A 15,383-nucleotide genomic window follows, 5' to 3' on the forward strand; every position below is an offset into this window, starting at 1 on the left:
TCCTGGCGTTTGATAAACTTCAGTAAGCGTTAGCAAGTTTAATATTGAGGAATTGTAATAGATATCTGATGAGTCTGCTATGTACCAGCCCTGGACTCTACGCTGAGAGGTATAAAATTCGTTAAGAATTGGTCTTCGTTATACTGAAGACCAATTCTGCCAGACAAATGTGAATAATAGGAGGTGCCTACCCTCAAACACGCAGTCTAGAGGTGTAGACGGCCTAACATTCGAATATAGGAGAGTTGGATTATTGATGGGAAAAGTGAGTCGGTTGACTATTTAGTGTGTTACATCAAAATTTAAAATCCACCTCATCTTTGATCTGGTAATCCCACCCTTAAGAATTTGAAGAAAAGATATTTCCAGCTGTGCTCAGATGCATTTGTACAAAGATATTGCACTTTGCATAATTGTTTGTCAGCGTAAAATCAGAAACAGCCAAGTGTCCATCAACAAACTGCGCAAATTAAGGTATGTATACAATGGAATATTGCAGCTCTTCAAAGGAATGAGAGTTCTATATGAAGTGATATAATGATCGCCAAAATAATGTTAATTGAAAAAACAAAGTACACAATACCTTGTTAAAATTGTTCAAAAGTATTATGAAAATATATTTATGCTTGTAAATTCATTAAGAAACTGGAAAAGGAACTGGATGGCAGAGAGAGGAGACAAACATATTCCATATCCCATTGTATTACTTAATTTTCTACTAGGTCAACCTAATATGGCCTTTTCTCCTGCAAAAGGAGAAAAGATTTGTACATAGCTACTTAGGAGGTCATCTGGCCCACTGTTGAGGGAGTTAGTGGTCCTAGGCAGCTTTCTAGAAGGGTTATCCCTAAAACCGAATCCCTAAGGATGTCAGGAGGAGTTGCCCAATCCAAAGTGAGAAATTCCCAGGCAGATGGGACAGTGTAAACAAAGGCAGAAGGGTCAGTAGTTTGATGTTGTGAGTAGACCAAGTGCAGGGAAGAGAGGCTGGAGACGTGGGCCATTTTCATCTATGCAGAGCCTTTGCTCCCATGAGAAGTTGTTTGGGCTTCATACTGAGAGCAGTGGAGCAGTAAGGGTTTTAATTTGGGGAGTAACAGGATTAGGTTTGGAGTTGAGGATGATTGGGCCAGGAAAATGCCTCCGGTAACAGACCTGGGGCGCAGGGAGAAGATGGACAATAAAGAAGGAGAGGAGCAGGATTTTAAAAGTACAAAGGCCATAGTATAGCAAAACTTGAGGAGTTATCTTTCTAGGGAAGAGGGGTGGTCATGGACATGTCCAGGAAGACTCTGAAGTTTCTAATGCAATGAAATAGAGGAATAGAAGTAGCAGAGGAAGATAAAACCTTAGTTTTCTCTGGAGGAGAATGGTGTAGGGGATGAATAGGGAACCCAGGCCCTGCAGTCCTGGCCCTGAGGTTTCTGAAAGTTTCATCTGACTAGGTCCTTTTTCTGGAAGCCTCCCCAAAAGGCCACTTGGCTGGTGCAGGTGTTAAGAAAGAGGTCTTTAACTCTGTGGGGTTTTTGAAATGGTTACCATGGCAGACACTGATAGTTGGCTGATGCAAACTTCATCCAAATTCCCCCTTTCTAGCCACCTTCTGACTAGGAGTGGGTCGTGTGGTGTTATTTCTGACCAATAATACATAAACCAAAGTCTGCTTTGTGGATTTTTGGAAAGGGTCTGAGTTCCTGATAAAAATGAAGTGACTCATGTCAAGAAAAAATGTATTTGTCCTTTGCTTTTCACAATTTTCTTGTGGAATGGAGCAAGAACATGAGGTCCTAAAGGTACAGCAGTCATCTAACCATGAGACAATGAGGTGTTGTAGTTATCTATTGTGACATAACAAATCACCTCAAACATTATCTCAGTTTCTGTGAGTCAGTAATGCACGTGTGGTTCCGCAATCTCATCTGAATACTCAACTAGGGGGAAATCCACTTCTAAGCTCACTTCGCTTGATTTTTGGTAGGCCTTAGTCCCTCATCGCATGGGCTCTTCACAGACCTGCCTCAAAACACAGCAGCTGGCCTTCCCTAGAATGAGTGATCCAAGGAAGAATGAGAGAATATGCATAACAGAAGCCATATTGTTTTTATAACTCAGACGTGGCATCCCATCACTTCTGCTGTATTCTATTAGAAGCAAGTCACTAAGTCCAGCCCACACTCAATGAGAGGAGAAATTACAGAAGGGTAAGAAAACCACAAGACAGAGATCATTGGGAGCCATCTTAAAGACTGCCTACCCTAGGTGTCATACGTGGAATTACCATCAATCCACTGAGAAGGATGAAAAGAAAACTAGAAAGTGTGTAGGTCACTCATCCCAGTTGTGACATGCCTCTCTAGATTCCCTATAATGTGAAAGAGGAAAGTAATGGTGTAATCACTTTGGGGAAAGGTCTAGGAATAACTAAACACATAGCCTATGACCCGTATTTCCAATCTTAAGTATTTATCCAGAAGAAGTGAAAATATATGTCCACAAAAAGATTTGAACAAGAGTATTCATAACAGCTTTATTCATAATAGACCCAACTGGGAAAAAAACACACACAAACATCTATCAAATACGAAAAGAGATAAACAAACTGTGGTATATTCATTTAATGGAATATGAATCAGCTTTTAAAAGGAACAAAGTGACACATACAACAAAATGGATAAATTTCAAAAACAGTATGTTTTGTAAAGGAAGGCTTACACAAAAGAGCACATACTGTAATTCCACTTATATACAGTTCTAGAACATGCAAAACTATTCCATGGTAAAAAAAAAAAAATCAGAGCAGTGTTTGTCTCTTGGGGGCTAAGGGCAGGGATAAAACGAAAAGGGTTATGAAGGAACTTTCTGGGCTGATAGTAATAGTGTGCCTCTTAATAGGGGTTTGTGATACACAAGTATTTACATGTCAAAATGTATTGAAAAGTACACTTCTAAGATTTGCACACTTTATTGATTTAAATTTTACCTCAACAAGAATCTTAAACAAATCTGAACTCTAGGTAATATGTATGCTGAAGTATTTAGGATGAAATGTGCTGAAGCCTGAAACTTATGTTGAAATACATTTTTAAAAAATGGCTGCATGGGTAGATAAGTGATAAAGCAAGTATAGTACAGTAAAATGTCAACAGGACAATCTAGGCAGCTGGCATACAGATGTCCACTGTAAAATTCAAATGTTTTGTATGTTGGAATATTTTCATAAATTATAGGAAACTAAACCTACTTTTTAAACTACTGTTCATTAGGTTTTCAATTATTTGCTGTCAACCATATTCCTTACTTAAGCTAATACCAAAACAAGGGTTTTCTACAAAATAGATGAAACTGTCCCTGACACTTATTCATTTAATATGTGCTGGATCTTGTGCTCTTGATGGGGATACCATCTTGTGAGCAAAACAAAGTTCCTGCTGTTGTGAATCTCATACAAACACACACCATTACACAAATAAATATATAACTACTATGCTCACAATTATGAAGTACCATCCTGGAGCTCTAAGGCCCCTGACTAGGGGATCTGACCTGGGTGAGGTGGGGGTGGGCCAACCAGGGAAGAATTCCTAAAGGAAATATGCATGATGGGTAGAGTTAATGAGGTAAGGAGGAATATCAACTACTCAGCCAGAAACAACAGCATGGGCAAATGAGCTGAGGTAGAAGGAAGCGAAAGGCTATTGTGGCTGAAGCACCAACAGAAAGAGGAAGCACCAACAGAAAGAGGAAGAGAGAATCCACCATACTGAGGATGGGTGCTGGAAGAGACCACTTTCCACTAGCTTTCGATACTATTTCTAACATTGCTCAAGATCCTTCATGTGTGCTGTTAAATTGGCTGTAGGTGTTCTAGTCTCATAATAAGCAATTAGACCAGGCAGGAACTTCTTTAATAACAGGTATTATGTACTGGAGAAACCAAAATGGCCACTCAAAGCCATTTTTATTCCCTTTTGTAATTACAACCCAAGCTCAGGGGTAGGGTAGGGTGGGGTGAGATCTAGCAGCCTCTGTCTCCACAACTTTGACACTCAAACAAATCACAGTTTCTACCAAGGTGCCTTTTAAAGCTTTTCTTTCTTTTCTGGAAAAGGAGAGCAAGAGCATTGGGATTCTTAGTGTGTATAAAACTTCTCATTTCTTTTGAAAACAATGTACCTCCTAAATTAAAGAGTTATAAGTTTAAATCTGTAGTTCCTGCTTTTCCAAGGCAATGGAGAGATGATCACAATGATGAAAATGCAGTCATAGTCATTTTGTGTTGATTCTGTTCACAACATTACACTCCATATTTCCAAAAAGGAATAGTCTATGATTTCAATTAAAGGTACAAATAATCGCCAAAGATAAAGACAAAGAAGATGAAAAGCCTGATCTTTGTCCTGAAAAAGAGCTTTTCTTTACTTCCTGTGAGGTCAATAACACACTGGGTCAGGGAACACCCACTGCAGAAAAACCACAGGCTCCAAGTGGCTCAAGGGGGCCAGCCCTCCTTTACAGCTGGGAACCTCTGGACAGTCCAAGACAGGTACCGGTCTTTACTGGAAGCACTGAACTCAGCCCACTGGACTGCCTTGGACACAGAGGGGCCTCCAGGGGTGTTCCACACCTTGCTTTACACCTCCTTTGTTTTTTACTCTCACAGTATTAAGTACTATTTATTGGATATCTACTTTAAATTAACTGTCCCTCCTCCTCCCCAAACCCTGCAAAGGTTACAGTTAAATAAAGAAAGACTCAGGGAGCGTTACCAGTCAGGAATCTTTCTTTTGCCAGAATGGAAAAATCCAACTTAAAATGGCTTAAGCAAAAAGGGTTACTGACTCATATAACTAAAAAACACTAATAGCAGTACCAGTCTCAGGCACAACTGGATCCATGGGCTCACAAGAACCACCGGGCCCATTTCTGTCTCTCGGGTCTATACCCTTTATTGGAGGTAGTAGGGAAGACTGCTAAGATAACTCACCATCCTATGTCTGCTCCTTTTCCTGTTACATCATGCTTCACTGCTTCTGTTTGGATTTCCTGTTCATCCCAGAACCACTCATTTGGGCTGGACAAGGATATCCACTGATTGTTTTAGGCCAAAATTCAGCATCCAGCTCTGTGAGCCTGATAAGAGGTCTGAGAATGGAGGGAAGGACGCATGGGCCATAGCACAACTACCACCCAGACTAAGTAACTATAAAACACAACTTTCCCACCCTGTTACCATTTAGCCTCACCCTTGTGCTGCCTTTGAAATTAAGTCCTCCTCACACTTCTGGTCTTAGCCCTGTTACCCTCTCAGTCTGCACTAAATCAGAAGCTTCACTCTCCAGAGAGTAAGCAAGAGTCCACAGAAACACAGGAGATATCCTGACAAACCCAAAGACAGAGTAGTAAAGAGAACAGGTGACCCCAGACCTGGGCATCCAGCCAAGGGAGTAAATTAGGACAGAAAGTATCCCATGCTCTGCTCACCAAGCCTTGTGTCATAGTGTAGGGCTGCATCTACCCGAAGGAAGGGACAATGTGTAGGGTTTTTTTGTTTGTTTTTTGCAGTAAAGGGCCCTTAATCCTTGAGTTCATAGTCAGTTCTACTTTAGGGAATTTCCATTCCTTCTCTCCCCTCCATTTCCCTCCATCCCTCTCTTTCTGTCTCTCTCCCCCTCCTGGTAGGATCCATTCCAGAATGTCCTTCTCTCACACCTTATCTTTCAAGATTCTTTAACTCTCCTCTCCTTCATGGATTAGACAAAGCAGGTTGTCAGGAAGGAAAGAGGCAGGAAGAGGACCATCCCAGTATCTTTATCCCAACTCAATTCCTAGATGCCACAAAGAGTAACTGCAATCCAGCTACAAAATCATAAAGAGGCCATTAATTATGACCTCTCACAGGCTATCTACACTTTTTTTTAAATACAGAATCAGAATGCAAAACATATTAACAAAAAGGACTGGCTCTGTGTGACAGAATAAGTATTATCATCCGAAAGCATTACTGAGCCACGTGTGCATGGCTTTTAGTGTTAGAAACATGCTTTCATTTCTACAGTCAAAAAATATTTTCAGAGAGCCTCTGATGAGGCAGCTCATCTCTCTGGAACCCACTTTACTCAGATCTTTGCATACCTGACTCCAAAGCATCTTTCACACACACATACACTCCAGGTTGCTCCACATTCCTCCAATGACGAAGCCCAAAACTGAGGAGCACCTTGTAGTTTTCCAGTACCTTAGGTACTTTTGAGTCTTCATGTTCTGCCAGGGTCGGGGAAGGTATCAAGTTGAACCGCATGAAACTGCCTTTTTGTAGGCCAAATGAAAATGTTTTATTTTTGAGAAAAAGAAAAGCTTTATTCAACCAAAGTAGGCACTGTTAGCATTAACTGCTTTCCCAAAATGATAAACTGCCCCAGATATTAAGTGATATATACCATATTTATAAAATTCAGCATTGCTAAAATTTATTCAAATCTTTCAATTACTGGTTTTCAATTGCAGCAAGTTCTGTTTCTTAGGAAGAGTTCCAAATGACAGAAAGGGTGGTAATCCCTTGAAAAAAAGTCAGGTGAGTATGATGGAAGTGGCAAAATTTCTTAACCCAATTCAGTTAACTTCCATATGGTGGTATGTGATTTCTGTGGTCAAATGCTGTCATGGAAAAGTCTGCTAACCAAAACAGAGTGCTTTTAAATCAATTTTTGATACAATTTCAACTTTTTGACAGTAAGAACCTACTATTAGTTTCACCTAGGTTAGAAAGCAGTAATGAAACACTCTTTTTGCAGACCACCATACAACCTGTTTTTGGTTGCAATAACAGTTTTAACACATATTCAGGAACTTCATCAATATCCAACCATTGTCCAGATGACTTTCAATTTCATTTTTTATCAAAGTTTATGCTCCTCTCCAAAATAGGTCTCTGCTCTTTCAAATCTTAAGAGATGAGCATATCTCTAACCATCTGAGTTTATTATTGTCCATCAATAGGTGTCGTACCTACCCACTTGTCCAATTTTTTCACCTTTCCTATTGCAGCCAGGTGTCGAGAGATTGTAGTAGCAGAAACTCCTAAGTCTGCTGCAAGGCCTCGAATTGCTGTTTTGGGATTAGCTTCTACCATGGCTCTCAACTGATCTTCATTTAAAACCGATCTGGGTCTCCCTCGAGGCTCATTTTTCAGACTCAGATCCCCAGAACGAAATTTTTCAAACCACCATCGGATAGTCCTTTCACTAACAGAGCCTTCTCCAAAGACAGAATTGATGTTTCTACTTGCCATGGCTGCACTGTGTCCTAGTTTAAATTCATATAAAAAAAGTATTCGTAAATCTTTCAAAGATATGGTATTGTTCACTTCTGTGGAAAAAATAAACAATAAAAACTCAATAATCAGAGAAAACTGAATAGCATAATATCATTGCAAATACTAAACACAACTAAAATTAGACCTGGTATCAATCATGGTCAAGTTTCAACTGGTCAAATATCAGCAATTTCATTTGGAGGATACATAATTTTATCACTGTACTCTTATACCATCAGTTTTCATCAGGTGGACGATACTTTCAAGTCTTCTGGCTTTCCAATACGAACACAACTTCCAGTAATTTTACAAGCATCTAATGTGGAAGAAATGCTTTTGAACTAAAATATGAGCAGTACTTTTAAATCCAGGAACTCAATGCCCACTAAATAATTTCTCAGTACTACCAAATATCTCACATCAATTTAATGCTTTGAAAAAAATTCTCCCATAATGGGTTGATTTCCCCATAATGGACTGACTGTCCATCACCCCCAACGTATGTTTTCCGACCAAAGTATTTTTAGGTCTTCCTCTTCCCCGTCTCATATGATCTGAATGACTGCTACTTCACAACCTCTTTATGTTTTCTAAATCCCTATTTACTATCAAATTTACCTTCTTTTACCTCTTTATTTCACTCCTCTTGGCTTCATACTTAATTTTGTATAGATGCATAAAAAAGAACATATTTTAGGGATGTGAAAGAACTATTGTCTAATTTCGCATTTTCCCCCTGTGACAGTCATGTATTCTAAATGGTGCGTAAGTCCACTGCCTAGTGTTTTTTTAAAACTACAACCATAATATACATATTCCCTAAACCCTCCAAAGGTTTTTTGTTGTTGTTGTTTGTTTGTTTTTTTAAAGGGAGAGTGATTTAGCAGAATTCAAATCTGGACAATGGGGTGAATCTTGAGGTGAAGGAGGATGGTTTCTTTTTCAGCAGCTTTCATTCCAGCCCCTTGTAAGTACACATTGCTCCACAGCAACTTATCTGCCCTTTTCCCCATCTATGATTCTAAGATGGTGAAGTGGAAAGTGGGTTGGTTAGTGGTTGCCCTCACTTAAATTCTAAATTAAGCTATTTCAAATAAGTCAACAATCTTCTATTACAAAAGCAGAAAAAAAAATCTGATTTCACCCATACATAATATATTGTTACAAAAAAAAATATATATATATAGCAACTATAAGATAAATATTAGGAAAGTGAGTAGCTTTATTTCAGTCCCTAATATACTGAAAGCAATTACCCTCGTTGTTCCTAAATGAAATAGAACTAGGGGAGAGTTTTCCCATTAATATAATAGATTTAACTGATGTAAGAAGCCACCTCTTCCACTTCAAACAAACATGCTAGGTTAAGATACAAACAAAAACACAATTTGTTTTAAGAGTTAAATCCGAAAGCAAAAGAGAGAAATGTCTCAAGTGCATAAGTAGGGGGTAGAGGGTGGACCTGAAAGCCACAGTGGTGAAGGGACACATGAATAGAATTCATATCTCATAACCACATACAAATAATAAAATGATATGAAACACTATTTTAAGTTAAAATAAGACATTTTAAATCGTGTCTTAAATGTTCAAAGAGAATACACAGAAATAGATTGCATTAGGCAAGAAAAAGCCATTTGAAAAGAAAAAAAAAAAATCCCACATTATATTTAGTTGTCATGTCTCCTTAGTCTCTTCCAGCCTCTGCAAGGGCCTCAGTCTTCCCTTACCTTTCATGACCTTGACTCTTGAAAAGTACTGATAGGTCATTTTGTCAAGTGTATATTATCTGGGTTTGGCTGATGTTTTCTGTTGATTGGACTAAGTCTATGCATTTTTGGCAAGAATACAAAGAAATGATGAATCCTTTTCAGTGCATAATATCATGAATTTCATGATGTCAATATGTTTTATTACTGTGATATTCACCTTGATCACTGATTAAGGTAAATTTTGACAGGTTTCATCCCTTTAAAGTTACTGTCTTTCCCTTTGTGGGAAAATTTTAATTTCTCCTCAAATTTTCACTCACTAATTTTACTATCCACCAGTGGATCTTGTATACAATAATTACTGTTTAGCTAATGCTGATTTTCTATTTCCTGCAATCCTTCTACAGTTATTAACTGAAATTCTACTATAAGGAAGAACTAGCCCCTTTCCCCCCATTTTTCATTTATATATCAGTGTGGACTCACAGGTATTTACTTTACTATTCTACGGATTATAATCCAATGGTGTCATTTATTTCTTTAGCTCAAATTGTTCCAGCTTTGGTCATTAAGGACTCCTTCAGGCTGGCTCCCATTTTCAACAGTATTCCTTTTTTCTTTTTTTTTTTTAAAGGCATTTTGTCATCGCACACCTCAAGATATTCCAGGCATCTTTACCCCATCTCAGTCCTGGAATCGACCAGTTCTCCAAAGAGCCCTGGTTCCTTTTATTGGAGAATTATACTTAGAAAAAAAAAATTGGATGCTAGGTTTGTTCATTACTGCTGGGGTGTCATCACTTATAGCTCCTCTCAGTGGACAGAGTAAATAAATATATGTATGCATTCTAACTCACACATGAGTGATATCTCAGATTCCAGTGCAACTCAGAATTCATTTTAGCCTCCTCCTTTCCTTATTTATGAGAAAACCAGTTCTTATTATCTAAAACACTGGTATCTGTGGTTACCAGAGGCAGGTGTAGGGGAGGGCAAACTGGATGAAGTACATAAAAGGTACACATTTCCAGTGCTCACTTCGGCAGCACATATAGTAAAATTAGAACAATACAGAGAAGATTAGTATAGCCCCTGCACAAGGACTACACGCAAATTTCGTGGAGCGTTCCATATATTTTATTCGTCTACAAAACAGAAACAGACTGCAGACATAGTAAACAATCTTTTGGTTACTGGGGGAAGCAGGTGGGAAGGGATAAATTTTAGGAGTTTGAGATTTACAAATGTTAGCCACTGTATAGCATAGGGAGCTATGTTCAACATCTTGTAATCACCTTTAATGAGAAAGAGTATGAAAACGAATATATGTATGTATATGCATGACTGGAACATTGTGCTGTACACCAGAAACTGACACATTGTAACTGACTGTACTTCAATTAAAAAAGTAATTTTTGAGAACTGAAAAAAAAAAAGTACACACTTCCAGTTAAAAGATAAATAAGTACTAGGGATGTAATGTACAAGGTATATACAATTAACGCTGCTGTATATTATATATGAAAGTTGTTAAGAGAATAAATCCTAAGAGTTCTCATCACAAAGAAAATTATTTTGTATCTGTGTGAGATAATGGATCTTATTATGGTAATCATTTCCTCATATAAGTCAAATCATTATGCTGTACACAAATTTATACAGTGCTGTATGTAAATTATATCTCAATAAAACTGGAAGGGAAAAAAAAACTGGAAGGCAAAAAAAAAGAATAAACCTTAGTACACTCAGCACTAATCTTAGAGGCCCTTTGTTTACTGTAAGATGTAAGAATTACCTGAAAGAGGACTATTTAATCCTGAAGATGGTTGGCCAGATTGCATGGAATTATTGGGAAGGCTTAAGAAAACAAATGGGACAAAAAATAATAATAATAAATTCAGTGTACAATTCAATGGTTTTAGTATATTCACAGTGTTGTAAATCTAATTTTAGAATGTTTTTTGTTCCCCTTCCCACAAGAGAAACTCTGTATGCACTAACAGCTATTCCCCATTCTCCCCTATCCCTTTCCTAGCTCTAAACTACTGATCTATTTTCTGTCTATAAATTTGCCTATGTGGATGTTTCCTTTAATTGGAATCATACAGTATGTGATCTTTTGTGACTGGCTTCTTTCACATAGTACATTTTCAAAAGTCATTCATGTTGTAGCATATATCATTACTTCCTTTTTTTTTTTACTATCAAATAACATTTCACTATATGGATATACATTTGTTTATCATCAGTTGACAGACATCAGGACTATTTCCACATTTTAGCTATTATGAATAATGCTGCTAGTAACATTCATGTACAAGTTTTTGTGGTAGACTTATGTTTTCAATTCTCTTGGGTACATACCTAAGAGTAGAACTGCTGGGTCACACTGTAACTCTGTGTTTAACCATTTGAGGAACTAGCAGATTGTTTTCAAAGTGGCTTACCATTTAACATCCTACCAGCAGTGTATGAAGGTTTCAGTTTTCCACTTCCTCACCAATACTTGTGAAAAGAAAAAAGTCACCAAGACTTGTCTTTTTTATTATTGCCATCTTAGTATGTGAAATAGTATCTCATGATTTTGATTTGCATTTCTCTAATGGATAATACTGTTAAACATCTTTTCATGTATTTACTGACCATTTATATATGTTCTTTAGACAAATTCTACACATATCCTATGCCCATTTTAAAAACTGGGTTATTTCTCTTTTTATTATTGAGGTGTAAGAGTTCTTTATATATTCTGGATACAACTCCTTCATCAGATATGTGATTTGCAAATAGTCTTTCCCATTCTGTGAGCTGTCTTTTTACTTTCTTGATAATATTTGCACCCAAAAAAATTTCTAATTTTTATATAGTCCAATTTATTTTTGTTTTGTCACTTATGCTTTTGGCATCATATGTAAGAAACAGCCTAACCTAAACTAAGGTCACAAAGATTCAGTCCTTTGTTTTACTTGAAGAGTTTTATAGTTTTATTAGCTCTTACATTTAAGCTTATGATCTATTTTGCATTTTCCTGTATGCTGTGAGAGAGAAACCCAACTTCATTCATATGTAGATATCCAGCATGGTATACTGACACTGTTTGTTGAAAAGACTTTCTTCCCCATTTAATTTCCCTGAGACCCTGTATGACAGTCAACTGGCAATTTTCTTGGCTATTTTTGCATGTTTGTTTTTCCATATGAACTTTAAAACTTTAAATTTAACTCAATAAAATAACTTAGAATTTTTACTAGGGTTGCATTGATTTTATAAATTAACTTAGGGAGGATTGACATGTTCATGTCTTACCATTTTCTTAAATCTGCTTTAGTGTCTTTCAGGAGTGTTTTAAATTTTCTTTGTAGAGGCTTTGCAACTTCTTAATTTATTTCTAAGTATTTAATCTTCTATTTTGTTATTATAAATGGGCTTTTCTCTAACATTGTGTTCTGTTTACTGTTTGTATATACAGGCATACCACAGAAATATTGCAAGTTTGGTTCTAGACTATGGCGATAAAGTAAGTATTACAAAAAGGCAAGTCATGAATTTTTTGGTTTCCCAGTGCATATTTATAAAGCTATGTTTATAGTATACTGTATTTTATTGTGTGCAATAGCATTATGTATAAAAAAATACATACTTTAAATAAAAAATACTTAATTGCTAAAAAATGCTAACTATCATCTGAGACTTCAGTCATTCTATTGATGTTGATGGCAGCTGAATGATCAGGGTAGTGGTTGCTGAAGGTTGGTGGCTGTGGCAATTTCTAAAAATAAGACAAAAGTGAAGTCTGCTACATCAACTGACTCTTCATTTCATCATTGATTTCTCTGTAGCATGCAATGCTGTTTGATGGCATTTTACCCATAGAACTTCTTTCAAAATTGGATTCAATCCTTTCAAACCCTGCCTCTGCTTTATCAACTAAATTTATGTAATGTTCTAAATCCTTTGTTGTCATTTCAACAGTCATCACAGCATCTTTACAGGAGTAGATCTCAAGAAACCACTTTCTTTGCTCATCCACAAAAGAAACTCCTCATATGTTAAGTTTTATCATGAGATTGTTGCAGTTCTGTCACATCCTCAAGCTACACTTCTAGTTTTTCGAGAATTACCAAAATGTGACACAGAGACACGAAGTAAGCAAATACTACTGGAAAAATGGTACCATAAGACTTGTTTGATACGGTTTTGCCATAAACCTTCAACTTGTAAAAAATGCAGTTATCTGTGAAGCTCTATAAAGTGAGGTGAAATTAAACAAGGTATGCCTGTATATGAAAGCTGATTTTTGTACGTTAATTTTAAATCCTGCTCCTTCACTGAATCTTTTCACTGTCTGAATTAGTTATATTACTGATTTTCTGGGGTTCAGGTATCCTATGATCTGCAAATAGTTACTGTTTCACTTCTTCATTACTCATTCTTATGCCTCTTATTGATGTCTCTTATCTAATTGCCTTGGCTAATTTACCTCTGATATACTGCTGAACAGTAGGGGAGACATGGGGTTGCTGCCTTGTTCCTCATCTTAATGGATATGCCTGTAGTGTTTCCTCATTTAAATATGATACTAGTTTTAACACTAAGATACATACTTTATCAAGATAAAAAATATTCTTCAATTCCTATTTTCTTGAGTGTCTTTTTCATGAATGGGTACTGAATTCTGCTAAAGGCTTTCTCAGCATCTACAGAGACAACCTTATGAGATTTTATCCTTATATTTATTAATATGACATATGATATTAATAAGACTTCCTTATGTTGTACTGATGGGGCTACAGGCAGGCCACCCAAGATGTGCCACTCTGGCATGTGGATTATTTTGAGCTGAAAACTATCAAGGCCCACAAGACTCAGGAAGAAGCTTCCCTCTTACTGCCTAAAAGAATTTAAGACAGGAGGCTTGTCCTAGGAAGAAGCTATTACCATAAATAACTATAGTAAAGTATTAGGTATGGTAGACAGTAAGAAACCTAGCAAAGCCCATTTGATCAAAGTCCTCTGTGTACCACGGTCTTTGGATGGCCCAGCAAACATTTCTTTACCAAAAATTAACACTTTTTATCTTCCTGTGAATTACCCTAGTTCCCCTTGAAGCTTCAGTCTTCTCTACCTCCCTCTCCTTAGTCCAGAATATATAGATCTATCTCACCTTTTCTTGCCTTCTTTGAAATTCTTTATACTATATGGATTCCTCATGCACACATAATAAACTTGATTTTCCCCTGTCAATCTGCCTTACATCATTTGACAGGCAGAAGAACTAATAGGGGAAGGAGAGGAAATTTCCCCTCCCCCACAGTACCAAGTTTGCATTCCTGGAATAAATCCAGCCTTGCTTTTCCCTCTGCCTAGAATTTGCTGTCCCTGCCTTTCATGTGTAGCCCCTTCATCTATTCAGATCCTAGCTAAAATATTACCTCTTCAGAGATATATTTCCTGACCATTCAAGCAAAAGTAGCCTTCCAGTCACCCTCCAGGACAGTACCCTATTTTAATTTCCTACCTAGCACTTACTATTAGCTGATATTTTTCCTATATATTCCACATGTATATTCCTATATATATTTTTCCTCCACCTGACAGCACCAAACCTGTCTTGGTAGTAGATTTACTGCTATATGTCCAAGATACACAGTACCTGGCACATGTTAGGCACTCAATAAATGTAATAAATCTATTCCTATTTTGGGTTCACTGTTAGAAATCTGATTTTATCACAGAAAAAAATAAGAATAACAAAAAACTACATTCTCTGATTATACTTATTGACTAAATCAAGATTTGTCAACTTTAAAGAGAAAGCTATAACCTCAAAATTAAAATCAGCAATTTTTTAGTCTAAATCAATAAATTGAACAAAATAACTGGTACTTTAAAAAAATATTAATAATAAAACTAAAGTTCTCTTTCATCCAGTTAACATTTTTCAAATTAAAATTCTCATTAAAATTTGTTATAAAATTTATCAGTATTGTGAAGGAGTCAACATTTATATTGGATAAAGAACAACTCATCATAAATTGACTTATTGTATCTAATAAAAGCCAAAGATGTATTTCAATATACTTTAATATGATAGCTTTACCAGCAAAAATATTTTAACTCACAAAAATTAATTTTAAATATATATAATAGATGGGAATGTGGTAAACTCTCACAATTACCTGTGAAAGGTGATGATTTCTCCGACTGTTTCATTTTTAGAGATGTCCTATTAATAAATACATAACCACAGGGACAGGATTTACATGCAACAGGAACCTGAAGGAGGAAAAAAAGGAAAAAATATATTATTACTTTACTATTAATTAAACTTCTCAAGTGTTTATGTGATCTCTTCAACCA

The 15,383-nt window shown here is 36.6% G+C and overlaps 1 non-coding gene across 1 annotated transcript; it reads left to right on the top strand.

The window, feature by feature from the left end:
* The first annotated feature begins 10,053 nt into the window (after positions 1 to 10,053).
* Positions 10,054 to 10,161, top strand: LOC116281963 (U6 spliceosomal RNA). The gene has a single exon (XR_004191438.2). It is a non-coding gene; the product is annotated as a U6 spliceosomal RNA (small nuclear RNA).
* Positions 10,162 to 15,383: the final 5,222 nt, after the last annotated feature.

This window comes from Vicugna pacos, chromosome 9 (genome assembly GCF_048564905.1).
Source record: "Vicugna pacos chromosome 9, VicPac4, whole genome shotgun sequence".
NCBI lineage: Eukaryota > Metazoa > Chordata > Mammalia > Artiodactyla > Camelidae > Vicugna > Vicugna pacos.